This window comes from Lipotes vexillifer, unplaced genomic scaffold (genome assembly GCF_000442215.2).
Source record: "Lipotes vexillifer unplaced genomic scaffold, Lipotes_vexillifer_v1.1 scaffold763, whole genome shotgun sequence".
Taxonomy (NCBI): Eukaryota; Metazoa; Chordata; class Mammalia; order Artiodactyla; family Lipotidae; genus Lipotes; species Lipotes vexillifer.
Genome location: NW_006770909.1, coordinates 4,391,523 through 4,407,188, shown reverse-complemented (window position 1 = coordinate 4,407,188; position 15,666 = coordinate 4,391,523).

Sequence of the window (15,666 nt, the reverse complement as noted above, 5' to 3'; positions counted from 1 at the left end):
GCCTACCAAAAAAAAAAAAAAAAAAAAAGTCTCTATGATTATTGTTGTTAGAAAATGCAAACGTGGTTTAAACCATGTGGTTCTTGTCAGCTGTTAGAAAACTATACTGGGATACTAGATTTGGATTTAAGTGTCATGCTCATATCTGGTATTTGCAAGCACTTAATCCTGCTGCTTCTAGATGGAGGTAGTACTATTTTATGTTTCACATCTTTTTGCACTTTGGACCCCGTGAAAATGCATAAGCTGCCTAAAGCTTGCTGCCTCCAGTGCTTTTGGAAACAGGGAGATATAAATCTTCAACCTAGTGATAAATGAGAATGAGAATATTTTACCATTCAGTGAAAATATTGTTGTGAACATTGCTTTAAAGCTCCAAAAGCATTAAAAATGCAAAGAAAAAGAAAGTGCACCAGGGAGTTGTTAAAAGAATCAATGAATGTATGTTTGCTAAAAAGCTAGCAACAAAGCTGCCCAATGGAGGCCATCTGATCACCAAAGTAAGTTTATAACTATAGTGTCTGACCCTCCGTAATTTTATTTAGTCCTGTGCCTACAGCCAACTGCAAGTATAGAACTAATATTAATATTATGAGCTAATTTTTATTGATTGCTCGCTCTGTGTCAGGCACTGCACTAAGGATTTCACTGTAACTTTTCCTTACTACCCGCTACATATGGAGAAATGGAGTTTTGAACAGCTAAGTGACAGCTCAAGGTCACACACCTTTTATACAGGGTAGCTATGTGGTAAAGTTAATATTGTTACCCTGAAAAATTGGCACTTTTTTTCCAAGACATGCTGTTTTCAGATTATCAATATTTTTCTCACAATCCTAAATCCCATTCTCTATTTTCATAAACAAATAATTTAAAGAGAAGTTCCTGTATTTTTAGTTGCACACAATTCAGAATCTCCTATTCTCAGTATCTTTGTGCATTGAATAGGTACTCTGATTGTGGGAAAATAATAAAGGTAGATACATAATAATTATAAATTACTGATTCAAGCCACCATTTACTGAACTTCGATTATGTGCCAGGTATTATTTTAATCTTTTCATATTTTTGTTCATCCCATACAGGGGGTATTCTGTAATGCACTATGAAATTATTTGGGAAACATAAGGCAACAAAATTATTTAGTGCTTAAAAGTAGGGTTTTGTTATTTATTTGATATATGCTATGAAAATCTTACATTTAAAAATATTTTACAAATATAGCTAGAAAAAATTCCTAGAGATTATTCTGAAGGAAGACCTGTGAATTTACTTTCCACATAGAGAGAAAGAAGAAAAGAAAAGGCAACTGGCAAGGATGAAGACCACTGGGCTAACATTTCATCACTTTGTTTTGTTTTAACGTTGGATACAGAAGGTAAACTTTATCACACTGCTCAGTTCAAGAAAAATTCTTATCACTCCCCAGTCCTTGGAAGGACCACTCTGGTTTCATTTGTTCACTTTTAGCACAGAATACACTCTCAGTCTCCCCCATTCCCCATTCTAGTGTGTCAAATACATCCCTCTTTATAAGGTTTGTGTCCTTGTGCAATGTATAATATTGATTTTTGTGAATTATTATCCTGGTTATATTAGGTATAGATACAGTTAGAGAGACAGAGAAAGAGATAAAGGTGATATGAACTCTGAAGATCAGAGATTAAGACACTGGACCAAGATCCCACAACTCTTATACGATGCAGTAGAATTCAGACCTTGGTCTGACTCTATCTAAAACTGTCAGTCTTACCTTCCCAAGTCTGAAGAGTGTAGAAAAACTGTAGAAAAAAAAGATTTCTGAATGCATTCCTAAAATCCATTGGATTTGGAAATAGGTTTTGAATTGGGTTAATTATCAACAAAACGGATAAAAACTTGGGAAGTTCATGATGTTTTTTCAAGGCCACATATAGGGAACGGGGACGGCAGAGGAGAAATGTTCCTTAGATTCAACTTTGAGGAATTAAATATATCACCTACCACACAAAAGTGATTAATATTGCGAGGGCGATGAATTTGATAATGACTGAGAGATGCCATCAACCTGGCAAACTAAACAATTTTTTTAACCTGACATAGCCCTATTCAAGACATCAGCTGTCACCTGAAATGAATTCTGCTTCTAATTTGTCTTCATAAATAATGCAATTAATTGAAAGGTAGTTACAATGAAAGTCTTTAACTTCTTTCGTCTCCAGTTTGAGGGCAATCTCTTTGCATTCCCTAGAAAGAATCTTCCACTCCTTTTATCAAATAAAACTGAGACATCACTGATCAGAACACTGAGATCAAAAACAAAAGAATCCATTGTGTGAAGACCACCACATCTAATAGTTTTCTCAATCCTTTTTTTCCAAGTTTAGCAGTCTCTTAAAATGTGAAACATAACGATCTGATGTAAGAAAATTTATTCAAGCTCAAAATTTTACTAAGAATATCTATTTAATCAAGCTTCCAGGCTGTACATCTACCCTCTTCTTGCCACCTAACTTCTGTTTATTTAGAATTTAAAAATGACCTCTGATTCTATTATGTTGCACACTTCATCACACAGAAAAATCTTTGGTTTACAGCTTCCAGGTAACCTTTCTTCTTCCTTCCCCCCAACCTCATTTAGTGAGAACAAAAAGGAACCATTGAACAAAAACAGTTCCTGACCACTTCCAGCAAGTGGAAATAAAGAATTCTTGTGTTAAAGATGAAAATAATTAAAATGCTTTTCATCTGAGGTTTCTCTGTGCGGACGCCAGTGATTCCATTTGTTTATTTGTGAGTACAGACGTTAATAAACCTATGTGCTGAAGGCATGAAAGAGAGGTAAGAGAACTATGCAAGCATTAAAAACTTTCAATCATTTAATTATTTCTTCCCTCTGGGAAGGCTCACTTCAACAAATATAGCAGAGGAAGGACATGATTATGAACGGAGATTTGAGCTGAGCATGTTTCACAGGTTGTTGTAAAAAAGAAAAAAATGGAAAGACACAGATTTTGTGAGGTATACCAAATTATAGCTAAAACCTTACAAGTTACTTAAAATGCAAATTACACAGCTAAATACAGAAAATTTGGGTAATATAATTATTTTTGGTATCTAGCCCCTGGCTGTTAAAAAATAGCCACTGGCAAAAGAAGGAGTATAGTCTACATTATCATTACTTGTATTTAGTCATATCTACTAAAGTCTGCCTCTCAACAATGAGAAAATCTTCAGTTCAAAGCTATCAGAAGATAATGTATTTTGTCCAAAGTCCAAAAGCTAGAAATACTGCAAGTTTGAGTTTTTCCCCAACGAGCAAGTCCATCTGGGTAAAGTCCTTACATCTTTTTACATTCTGTTGTAATAATAGCTAACATTTAACTAATACTTGCTGGATATTTTATAGGTATTGACTTCTGTCTAAAAGTAGAAGAGTGAAATGGAGACAGACTAGAGAAGGGGGAATAAAGGAGAAGAGATGAGTGCATTAGTCCGCTTGGGCTGCTGTAACAAAATTCCCTGCTCTGGGTGGCCTTATCAATTTATTTTCTCACAGTTCTGGAGGCTGGAAAGTCTAAGGTCAAGGTTCTAGTAGGGTTTGGTTTCTGGTGAGAGCTCTCTTCCTGGCTTCAGACGGCCACCTTTCAGCTAGATCCTGGTATGGTTGACACAGCAAGCTCTCTGCTCTCTCTTCTTATACAGGCACTAAACCCATCATGAGGGTCTTCCACCCTCATGAGCGCATCTAAACCTAATTATCTCCCAAAGACTCCACCTCCAAATACCATCACATTGGAACTTGGGGCTTCAACATGCACATTTGGGGGACACAATTCAGTCCATAGCAAGGAGAGAGGAAGATGATCGAAAGTCAGAACCAGGTAACAAGAATGTAAGTACAGAGAGGCAGCAGTCAAAGGTGAAAATTGTGCTGTCAGGAAGTCAAGAGGAATATTTAGAAAAATGAGTGGTTAATAGTGTCAGAGGCCATTGAGAAAGGCATGGAAAAGACTCCTCTGAAAGCTGATAATTAGAAGGTCATTAGTGTCTTTCAATTGGTCTGAAGCCCAATTGCACACATATAAAACTATATGTTACAATGTGTCATTAAGGCAACACTAAATCATATGGTATTAGAAGAAAAAGAAGGAATGCTTTTGGCTGGGGTCACCAGAGAAGGTTTAACAGGCCAACGGACATTGAACATGGAACATGGTAAGTAGACTTTTGACAGGTGGAGTCTTGGTGAGAGAGAAGTCTAGGTTGAGTAAGGTAAGGTGTGGAAGTGGAAAAGGCCATAGCTGACTTGGAGAATTGAGAGTAGCCAGGTTTGTTGGAGAATGTGATAGAAATGTAAGAGAGAAGTGATAAATTTGCACTTATAGGGTGATAATATAAGGTGGCTTTCTTTCATCAATAGCTATTATGAAAATATATTATTTTAACCCTCAGCTCTATTTACTAAAATAGAATGTAAGAATTTCATTTCACAGTACCTTTATGATTTTTCTTAGTCTTTTAAAATATTTATCAGAAATTATTTTAAAGCATTTGGTTAGAAGTGAAATTAGCCAGATTTTCCTGAAAACGTCTTCTGTTCAGAGTGAAAGTTACTTGATTTCTTTGGATCTCAGACTTCTTATCTCTAAAGTAGATTAGGCTGAATTAGTCCCTGGATTCCTCCAAAACATGATTCTATGATATAGAAAACAGTATTTTCAAAAAAGCACCAAAGTGTAGTTATTGTTTTCATTAAAAACATTGAAGTCATGAACTCATTTTTATTTATAAAATTCTCACTCACTGTTTTTATGTGGGACTTTCTAAAGTCTAAGTTCTTTATATACTTTTCAAATAAAATCTGAGCTCTACAAAATAATTATTCCACAGAATCCAATGGAGCTTTAAAAAATACAGGTTAGCAGATGATATGTAACAAATTAGTAATTTGGGGAACTCCATAATATTATAACACTTTAGAGATGCAGTAACTTTAAGGTCATTTTGTCCAGTTTCACATGAGGAAACCAGACTGTAGAGACTGCAGAGAGATTAAGTGATTTGCTGAAGGCCACGCACCAACTTGGATTCCACCGTGCCACTGTTCCTGGTCCATGGACGAGAGTCAATGGTGGACCAGTATGAATATTTCTGTCTTTCTGATGATGGCTAAACTCTAGTTTCCATTTTTTTAAAGCCGTTGGTTTCCAAGTAAAGGGAAATTTAAAAGTATATGTATTACTTGGTAATATCTGTGTTAATGGAGACCACTGATAGCAAAGCAAATCTGGTCAAAATTTCATTTTTGACCGCTTTCCCATGCTATGTCTGGACCCTTCACCAACCAGGTGTAACTGTGCTGCTCAAGGACGAGGACCCAGACCTCTGGCCCAGAATCCCATTATAAAGGAAGGTGTAGGGAGAAGCAGTCATTGACCAGCTTAGCCTCGGACTATACGACAGTGTCGTGAGACTGTATCATGATATAACAGTATCATGAAATCCTCCCACGTATACACCTTTTAAAGAAGCACCATCATAAGGACAAAATTATATGGGGGATATTTTGAAGTGTCATAGACGCCTTTAAAAATCTCAAGAAAGTAATAGGCCCTTGCCACCAGTAAAGTGACATGCATTCCAAAAATGTGCAGACAAATTCAGAGGCTCAAACTGCGGGTCACTGAGACCAAGATCCCCAGTTTTACTGGGATCACATTTTATCAGCAGTCCAGGAAGTACTTTATGGGGACCCAAGTGGTCTGTACACTATAGCTGGATATTATAGACCCCCTCTCTTAACACCACTTTGTGTAACTTTATCATTCTGGTGGAGGCTGACTAGTAACTGCTGGCCATATGTCCCCACAAGTGCACAGCTCTTAGAGAGGAGATCCTTTCTTGAAATGAAGTCATCTTAAACTCTGTAAGGATTTGGGGTACAAGAAGTTTACTGCTGCTGTGATTAAGAGAAAGTGCAAAAAGTACCAGCAGCTCTAACTCAAAAAGTCACACTAGCTTAGGCCTATGACTGATGGGCAGAATGGGACAAAGGAAGGGAAAGAAGGTCGAGAGGAAGGAAGAAATGGAGGCAATTAATTTCAAGGACTCTAAAGTAGTGGAATCATAAAATTCCATAACTCCATCTTCTCTTCTGTGACTGGTCATGAAGAATTTCTGTCTACTACAGTTTCCTGGTAAGATCAACCACCATTCTCAGTTTCCTGCCAGGTAACAGATACCAAAGGGAAAGTGGGCTAATTTACTTGTCCTGTTTTTAAAAATATCTGACCCTTGCTACAATATTACTCAAAATACAAACCAATGTGAGACTCAGTTCTCTACAGTACACCCTTTCTTTCAAAGCAAACAAACAGTTCTTATCCTCAAGCTCACATCATTATCAGTATTTAAATACAAAATACTTACATTCTTCTTGAGTTCATTTTAACAAGACTGCTGTAATTGTGTCAACTGAGGTTCTTAGGACCATTCTTTGAAACCAGAACCAGTATATTCATGTGAGAGAGGCATGAAAATTTCCACAAAGGTCAATTGCTGGACTCCTGAGTCCAGTATTTCTGTGGAATGACATCCAAGGGGTTAAAGGCTTTAAAATGACTGCAATCATGAAATCCATATTTCTCTTTAGCTTAATTTTTAATTTGTACACTATGTTGAAATTCTGTACAAGGAGAGGATCAGCCCATGCAGCTGCAAATATGCTATTGCCATAGAGTCCACGTGTCTGTACAGGATGGACTTTAAGGAATAGAAACAGAAATGATAAACCATAATATTCTTATCCAAGTCCACCTTTGAGCTGAGGTCATTGAGACAAAAGTTGGAAAATTCCAGAGCAATGGTGGTGAGGAACAAGGAAAGAGCTTAATGATTTTACTAAGAAATAGTTAATAACTGCCAGAGTTTAGAAAATTAATTATACCTGAAGATATAATTTTAGTTGATCACTAGAGTGTTTATTTTGCCTTATCGCAAAGACCAGATACCATAGATATATACAATTCATTACTTTGTAAAATATTTTTATATCAGACACAAAAATTCACCAGCTCAGCCTTTACCACTAAATACCATACCTGCATGTATAGGTAATCCTGCCCCTAAATATTTTGTGACTGACAGAAGTTAGAGTGGTAGTTTAAGGATATTACCAGCTGAAGTCTTTACAGGTTGGGGATGGAGATGGGGATGGGAAAGGGATTCCTGTTGCAACAAGCAGTAATTTTGCAAAAAGAAGGGGGTATTTGGGAGATTACAAAAATATGCATGTGCTGCTGTCCCACCACTGGTGCCTGCTGTAGATACTGGGTTCCCTGATACTACGATATGGCTTCTATCTGCATCTTCACTCAACTTTGTTAAAGTCCCTTCTTTGCTCTCAAAACCTCCATTTTCTTCTATCAAAATCAGATCTATGGGCTTCCCTGGTGGCACAGTGGTTGAGAGTCCGCCTGCCAATGCAGGGGACACAGGTTCGTGCCCCGGTCGGGGAAGATCCCACATGCCGCGGAGCGGCTGGGCCCGTGAGCCATGGCCGCTGAGCCTGCGCGTCCGGAGCCTGTGCTCCGCAACGGGAGAGGCCGCAACAGTGAGAGGCCCGCGTACCGCAAAAAAAAAAAAAAAAAAAATCAGATCTATGACTAGGACATCTTTACCTGTTTCACCTGGCTTTCTCTCATTTCCTACGTTAGGAAAAAAAGACAGTGTATGTTATGAAGTTAAGCAAAACTGGCTGATTTCTATCCCAAATTTCATAATTATAGAATACTCATAAAATGCTAATAATTTTGAGTAGATGGACCAGTTAACAAACCCTGTATAAATTAAACCAGAAATTAAATTGTGTTGTATAAGGTGCTATTCTTTCAGTATAAGATATTTTTCAAAGGGACCTGGAGGTGAAATCAGAATGTGCTTGATGCCATCTGAGGATCATCATTCAATTAAAAAAAACACTTTTATGTAAATTACTTCAGTTAAAAAAGAACATTTCAGGGAGATCAGCTCAGTGCTTTGCGACCACCTAGAGGGGTGGGATAAGGAGGGTGGGAGGGAGACGCAAGAGGGAGGGGATATGGGGATATATGTATGCATATAGCTGATTCACTTTGTTATACAGCAGAAACTAACACAACACTGTAAAGCAATTATACTCCAATAAAGATGTTAAAAAAATAAATTAAAAAAAGAACATTTATAATCATACAGGAAACACAGTATTTTTTAAGTTTTTCTGTTTTTTTTTCCTGCGTACATACTCATTTTAGGAAATTCATAAAATTCAGAAACATACAAAGACTTAACAATAATAATCTTACCACCCAAAACTGATATCTAAGAACATTTTGATACACAAGAAGTGTATAGTAACCTCAGATTTAATGTGTGTAGTTTTAACTGTTCTTGAGAAACCCTAAACTCCTTATTATATAATCTGTTATAATTTTTGCTGTTATAATCATGAGTCCACTTCTGAGTCTGGTTTGAAATGAGTGAACATTGTAGCTAGTGATTGTAACAGCCCAGCCTCCTCTCTTTATTGTGAGTCTGTGCTGAACTTGTTGTATATAAGCAGTAATTAACAAATTTATACTTTACTGCATGTGGCAGAAATGATACCTAAGGAACAGTCACACATTTGGGGGGGTCCAAGTTTTGCTTGTGAATGTTAATTTCTATATTTCCTTCCCCGTCTTTTTTGTCTTTTAGTCTTTTAATAGCAAAATATCTTTTTTAAATTCTAAGAGATAGAATTGTACTTGAAAATTGTCAGCTTCTATAGATGTTTTTACAATAGAAAAACGTTTTCTTCCTGCCCCTAGGTGGGCAGGTCGATTTTCACTGAAAACGACTTCAAGCTGGTTCTAATGTTTACTCACTTATGCAGGTGCGTTCATCAGCATGGAGACTGTACCCCGTATCACATGCACAATGGAAGGTGCCCAGAGTGTTAATACAGCGCTGTTGGCAGCCTCCACTCACTACCGTACATTCATCAACATCTAGAGGAGGAAGACAGATGGTCAGGATTACAATGTCATTCCAATGTCAGCTTCAGAGAAGTGGCACAATATTTCTTCGATACACAGTATGTGTTTTATTGCACCAAGGCACCATCTCTGTTGCCACAGTTCTTTGCCTGTTTGATCCATTTTACTCCACAGTATAAACAAAAAAATGTAGATAGAAACTTTATTGAGCTTTTTAAAGCCCAGCAACAATGAGCATAGTGATTGTCTCACCATTTTCTATTCTTCACATCCTGATTAATTAGACAGATCTGAGATATCGATATTTCCTTAGGGAAGGGAACCTGGAGGGGAGAATTACAATGAGCTACCCTATCTGGAGCAGCACACATGAGTAGATAAACACCTTTACTGGTCTGACGCTGCTGAATAAAGTCAGTAATAGAGTTAATACCTTGACTCTCCTTCTCATGGGCTATGGTGGACATCAGGGCAGAGACAGATAAATTCAAATAAAGCCATGGTTTGGAGTTCTTAAAAACACATGGATACATTTGCTCCATTAACTCAGATTCTTCCTTATCTTTCAGGGCTCCACTTTCTGAAATACTTAGCATGTTTATGTATGAAGTTACATTAATTTAGAATAAATGAAAAGAGGTCAAGACTCATGGTCACCTATGTCTTACGATCAGTCAAGTTTATGATAAATGAATAATATTTGTCTTCCTTTGGAAAGGAAAGCCAATTTATGTCTTAGAACCTATACTTCCTTGTACCCTATACAGTCAGTTCTGATATATCTAAAATCACAACAAGAAGATATCCACAAACACAGGGAAAGCTTTTCAGATAATCAGTGATTTTTCAGATCATCAGAGCTTCTAAATTTTCCTGTTTGGAGAATCTGTTTTGTGACATGTTCCAAAGTAAAAATCAGACAGAAAGGTCAAGATTTAGACTGCACGTGTCTCATGCAGAGAATGTCCCTGACTCCCCTGTCCCCAGTTCCAGACATTCTGGCAAAGACTGTTGAGTATGAATATTCTTCACTAAAATATGTTATCATAATAGATAATTAGCTTCACATTGAGTGAGATTTAATTCCACAGGGCAAGATCCTTACTCGAGAAGACATCAATATTGGGAAGGAATACTATTGCAATGTTTCATCATAGGCCCTTTTCACACTGAAATCCTAATGAATGTTTTGTACTGTAGGGCATGTGACCTGAGAGAAGCACAAGAGTTTTCTTTTACTTGGCATTTTTTTTTTTTTTTATGAAGAAGAAAAAATATGAAGAATATAAATCACAAAATAAGTCCCACATTTTAAAATTACTAGTTTACCATATTAAGCACATTTTATACAGTCTAGTATTTTCCTTCTAAAATTAGATATTCTGGAGTAATTCTGATATTTTAAAAGGAATCTTATTTTAGAGATAAGAACTACTGACTTTTCAAAGTGTTAGAATTTTTATTAAATTTTGAGTCTGTGATAAACAAACCACGAATTTTTTCCATATAAACTAATACCAAATCAGAATTCTCCATTTGTAACTTGTACTTTGTGCAGGGCTTTAATAGTTATGCTACCTAAATTTTTACCTTTCTAGCTTTAGGGTATTATTCACAGGGTTGAGATATAATTTTGAATCTTAATTCTGTCAACCCCTGAATTATATATCCTTCCCAGGTCTTTTACTTTAGACATACAAATAAAACTCTTAATTCCCAAGAGCTATACGTTTTTATCAACAAAACAATCAATATATCAGTATTTGCCATGATCAAAATTTTTTATAATATACCATATATATGTATTTAAATACATTAAAAATGTCTTAAAGAGTGTGCACAGATAAAATGATTACTTCTGAGGAGGGAAGGAAGGTATCTGACTGAGTAGAGTGCAGGATGTGTGTGTTGGACAAGGAATGTTATCCACATCTATAATGTTCTAATTTTTCACAAGAAAGTTATTCAGTTACTACTTGTGTATTAAAAAGTAATTCTAAAGAAAGAAGCCTAATAAGAACACCTCCCCTTCCCCTTCAAGCTCCAATAATTTTCTGGCAAAAGAAACCAAGTTAGTGTAAAAGAGAAAAATCATTGGGTTCATTCCAAAGATTAGAGTGGACATTGATTTTAAGGATGAGTATTCTTTCAGTATGTTTTAGTGTGTTCATATTCTTAAATCTTCCCCAGAACTATAATTAAAGTACTATAATCTATTAAAAACACGTACACACTAACAATCAAAAGCAAACCAAACTTCCTCTGTACTCTGAGTCAGACAGTCTTGGGAAAAATATCTTAGTGTTGAAACTTATTAACCTGTCACTTTGCCTCTCTGAGACTCAGTTTCCTCATCTGTAAGATGGGATAATAATGACTGCCACATGTACTATGCTCTGATTTATGTTTTCCTTTCCTATTCATGCATAAGAGATTGGAATAGACTGCTAATACTTGAGATTATATGTAGAAATCAAACAAGCAATGATAGAAATACTGAGAAATGTGGGAATTCAGGGAAGGGGAAATGCATTTGGGCTACAGTGATAAAGGAATGTTTGAGGTAAAAACTGAGAATTGAGTGCAAGAAAAGGTTGGGTAATCCAAAGGTGCAGAGGTTTAAACGTGCAGTGTCTGAGATTCAGTATTTAGACCTGTCAGGTTGGTGAATAAGGTTGGCAAAAGAAAGTAAAGTTGAAAAACAAACCTAAAATCTTCTTTTGATTAATTTAGATAGCAAAGTCTTCCTCTTCTTGATTTACAATACAATACACTTCTGGGCAGGTTGAGACATAACAGGCTGTGTTAACACAGTACTTAAGCAAACTTACTAACAGTTAAAAAAATCAATCATTTATAGAGTGGTACCAAATGCAAAGTAATTGGTTTGACTTTCTTCTTTTTTGTCCTTTCAGAATACACTGGATTTACTGACTGTTTGGGCATTGTGTAACCTACCGTTCTCAAATCTGGCAGTGCATTAGAATCACTTGGTGGGCATTTAGAAATACCCAAGCCTTGGTCCTGTCCTTAAAAACATCTGATTTAACTGGTCTGGGGTAAGACTTGGTAATCAAATATTTGAAAATCACCTTTAGTGATTATAATGGGGAGCCAGAGTTGAGATCCCCTTATGTAGTTAATGCTTTAATCTCCTAGAGATCTCCTTATAATGCAGATGCTGATTCAGTAGATCTGGGGCTGAGGGGCTGGATTTTGCATTTCTAATAGATCCAAGGCAATTCTGAAGCTGTGGTCTGTGCACCATACTCTGAGTAGTGAGCCTGAGTCCTCTGTTCACCTGTAAATGTCACATGGATCACAAATGTCATGATTTGGCTCAATTTCTCAGCTGTTTGACCAAAGCAGACCAATTCAGTTCAAACAGATAAATCAATACTCTGACCAAAATTGTGTGTGTATATACATACATACATACATATATACATACATTAAATTATTTACCAAAACCTCTGAAAATAAACCACCCATATTTCCCACACTATTCACTCAACAATAGTTAATATTTTTAAGACAATGTTAGCATTATCTGTTATGAGAAATGACTTTCTTCTATAAAACATGAAGGACATTTTAGTTCTTTTCTGATGAAATACCTCTGATATAGGATAAAACCGGGTTAAATTGCCATGATATTAGACACTCATGCTGAAGCTGTCACAAGTGATTTTCTTTTCCATCAAGATTCTGCCCTACAGAGTTAAAAACCAGAAATGTCAATATTACATTAAAATGTTATTATGAAGTATACTTCATGTGGAGAAATCATTTCTCCAATTTTTCTCTCATTTATATCTTAATGTTAGATGCTTACAGAAAGCCCTGCCCTCAGAATTGGAGCCCCAGGACACTGCTGGGAATAATGATAAAGTGATTAGAATTTTTTCAGCATTATCCCTGTGATATGGACCAAGGATTTGATGATTTTTATACTGTACAAGAATGTCAAAAAAGAATCAACTATGTCTGCTATTCTTCCTTTTTAATGTCTTTTCTCTAAATATTTCTGCTGTATTTATCCCCCAAACTATTTCCCCAGATGATCACAGAATACAATAGCTTAAAAGAATTCACACTGTTATCAAGTGTATTTTGCACATAAAAGCTCCCTGAGACAACAAAGATCCACTTTTGTTTCCAAACAATCAAGCTTGTTTTATATTACTTTTTTAGAGTGTGCGGCCAGAGTAAGATAAATTATTCTTCCATTTGCCTTTTAATATAGGCAATATAGGTTTCTGTTCTCGGAAACCTGTTGATTGGAAATAAGCATTGCTTTATGTTAAAGACCGCAATATAGAAGTGTTAGATTTGAAGGAAATATTAAAGGGTGTGTTGAAGACTCCACTAGATTTTCTAGATGTGGCTTTATTTTCACTCTGTTCTATTATACTTTCACTCTGATATGCAATACTGCTGACTTTTCACTTGTATCTTAATTCTGTAGTTCCTGATCGGATGAACTCCTTAAGGTCAAGGATCCTGTTATATTAACATTTTCTGGAATAGAGTTGATACTCCATAAATGTTCTGTGAATGAATGAATGAATGAATGTGTGGTTTGAGAGCCACCCACATGATTCAGTCCTCTATCCACCCATATTCATCAATGGGATTTCTTAGAAATGGGCTCTGTTCCACTTGCCCTCTCTTCACCCTTGCAATAGACTACTGATATTTGTCTTTGGCCCTTCACAAGTTGCTTTAAAAACTCCAGGGCACAGAGTAATTTTTCTTTGCTCATGAACAAATTTAAATTGTGTCTATAATGAATATTCACAGGTTGGCTGTTTGGGATTCATCCATTTTTCTTGTTCACTAATACTCAATAACTATCAGGTTTTCCTTTGGGGAATTTTATCCCTGTCATTTTAGAGAAACCATGTAGATTATATGGGACTGATGAACACCACTCCTCTCTCAAATCTGAGGTGGACTTTTCTTGGCATAAACCTACCTCCATCTGCCACGGTGATTGGACCAGGTAATGTCTTTATTAGCATATGACCATCTCAGGAATGAATGAATTAGTACAGATGTCATCCCACAAGCAGCCAGCTCAACATATAGGTTGGGAACCCTGGGACATAGAGGCCCTGTTGCTCTGGAAATTGTGATGTGTGTATGAGCCATCATGCAGTAGCCATTTTGTTCCCATGAATGAAGCTACACTAAAGATAAAGCCAACAAAGAGGACAGAGCTGAAGGACTAACAGAAAACAGGAATTGGAGCCCTGAATGAACTATGCCTGAAGCCCTCCTACCTCTGACCTCCTCAGTGAAGTGATTCAATACCCTCCCTTTTGTGCTTTAAGCATTTTAAGTCATGTGATTCTATTGATTGTAAAAGAAATCATAGTAACTGAGGCATGAATATTGTAAAGCGGGTGTGCAGGAGGAAGTTACCCAGTGCAGCTCAAACTCAGTACACACTTTCCAAAAAGATTTATCGTCTTCCAATCAGTAAAATGTTTTAATCTATATTCACCAAGGCTTGTAACATTATTGGAGCAATTATATTCTGTCAAGATTCTAATGAATTTGAGGATTTGTCACAATTTTGGTTCATTTTTATGACAAATATATGGGTTTATCAAACTGCCTGTGCAAAGTTGTAGCATATCTGATAGTGCTAGAGGGGTTGAAGATGCCTTCTTGAATGGTTTCCTCACAATTGCTCTGTGAGGGTTCCTTTATTTGGTCTGTGTAGAGTAAGGATTAAAGCAAAAAATTATTATGCTAAAGATGTGGCTAGGGCCTGATTATGGAGAGTCTTTTCTGCCATACTAAGGAAACATGGCTTTATTTTATAGACCATGGGCACCAGCAGGGTGAAGGAGAGATTAGAGAAGTGGGAGAGTGAAGGCAGGGAAGCCAAGTTACAGCAATTGCCAAAATCCAGATAAAAGATGTTGAGGACTTGACCTAAGCTAGTAGCAGTGGAAATAGAGAAATGTGGGCAGACATGAAAGAGCTTAAGAAGAGAAAATCAAAATGATTTGGTTATTAGCTGGATGTGATGGAGAAGAAAGAGTCAAGGTCAACTGACTTGAACAACTGGATGGATGGCTGTGGCATTCACCGCATTCACTGCAACAGCACAGAAGGAGGAACATTTGATACTAGAAGAATAGTTCAGTTTTGGACATCATGATTCGATGGGCAAGTGAGATTGGAAGTTAGGGATAGATACAGTAGGCAACTGAGTATGTGGACTAAAATCAGGAGAAAAATATGGGGGGATTTTTCAGCTATCATCTATCTCCCTGCACAAGTCTAAACTTAGGCGTCATCCTTGATATTTTCCTTTCCTTCATCCACATTTGATCTAATACCAAATTTTACTACATCAAAATTATCTCCTAAAACATCTCAAATCTGTCCATTTCTCATGTCCACTGACACCACTCAAATCCAAACTAAAGCCCCCCCTGCCCCCCGCCATCCACCATTGGGTCCTCTAATATCTGCTGCACCACAGTGATGTTTCAAAAACAAAAATTTGATCGTGTCACCCATTCCCTCACTCCTGTCTCAGTTTTATACCCTTCAATTCCTTCCCGTTGCTCTTAGGATTAAACTGAACACCAACGTGGTCTGGAGGCCCTTGTGTGGTCTGGTCTCTGCTTCCTTCTCTAATTCTCTCTCT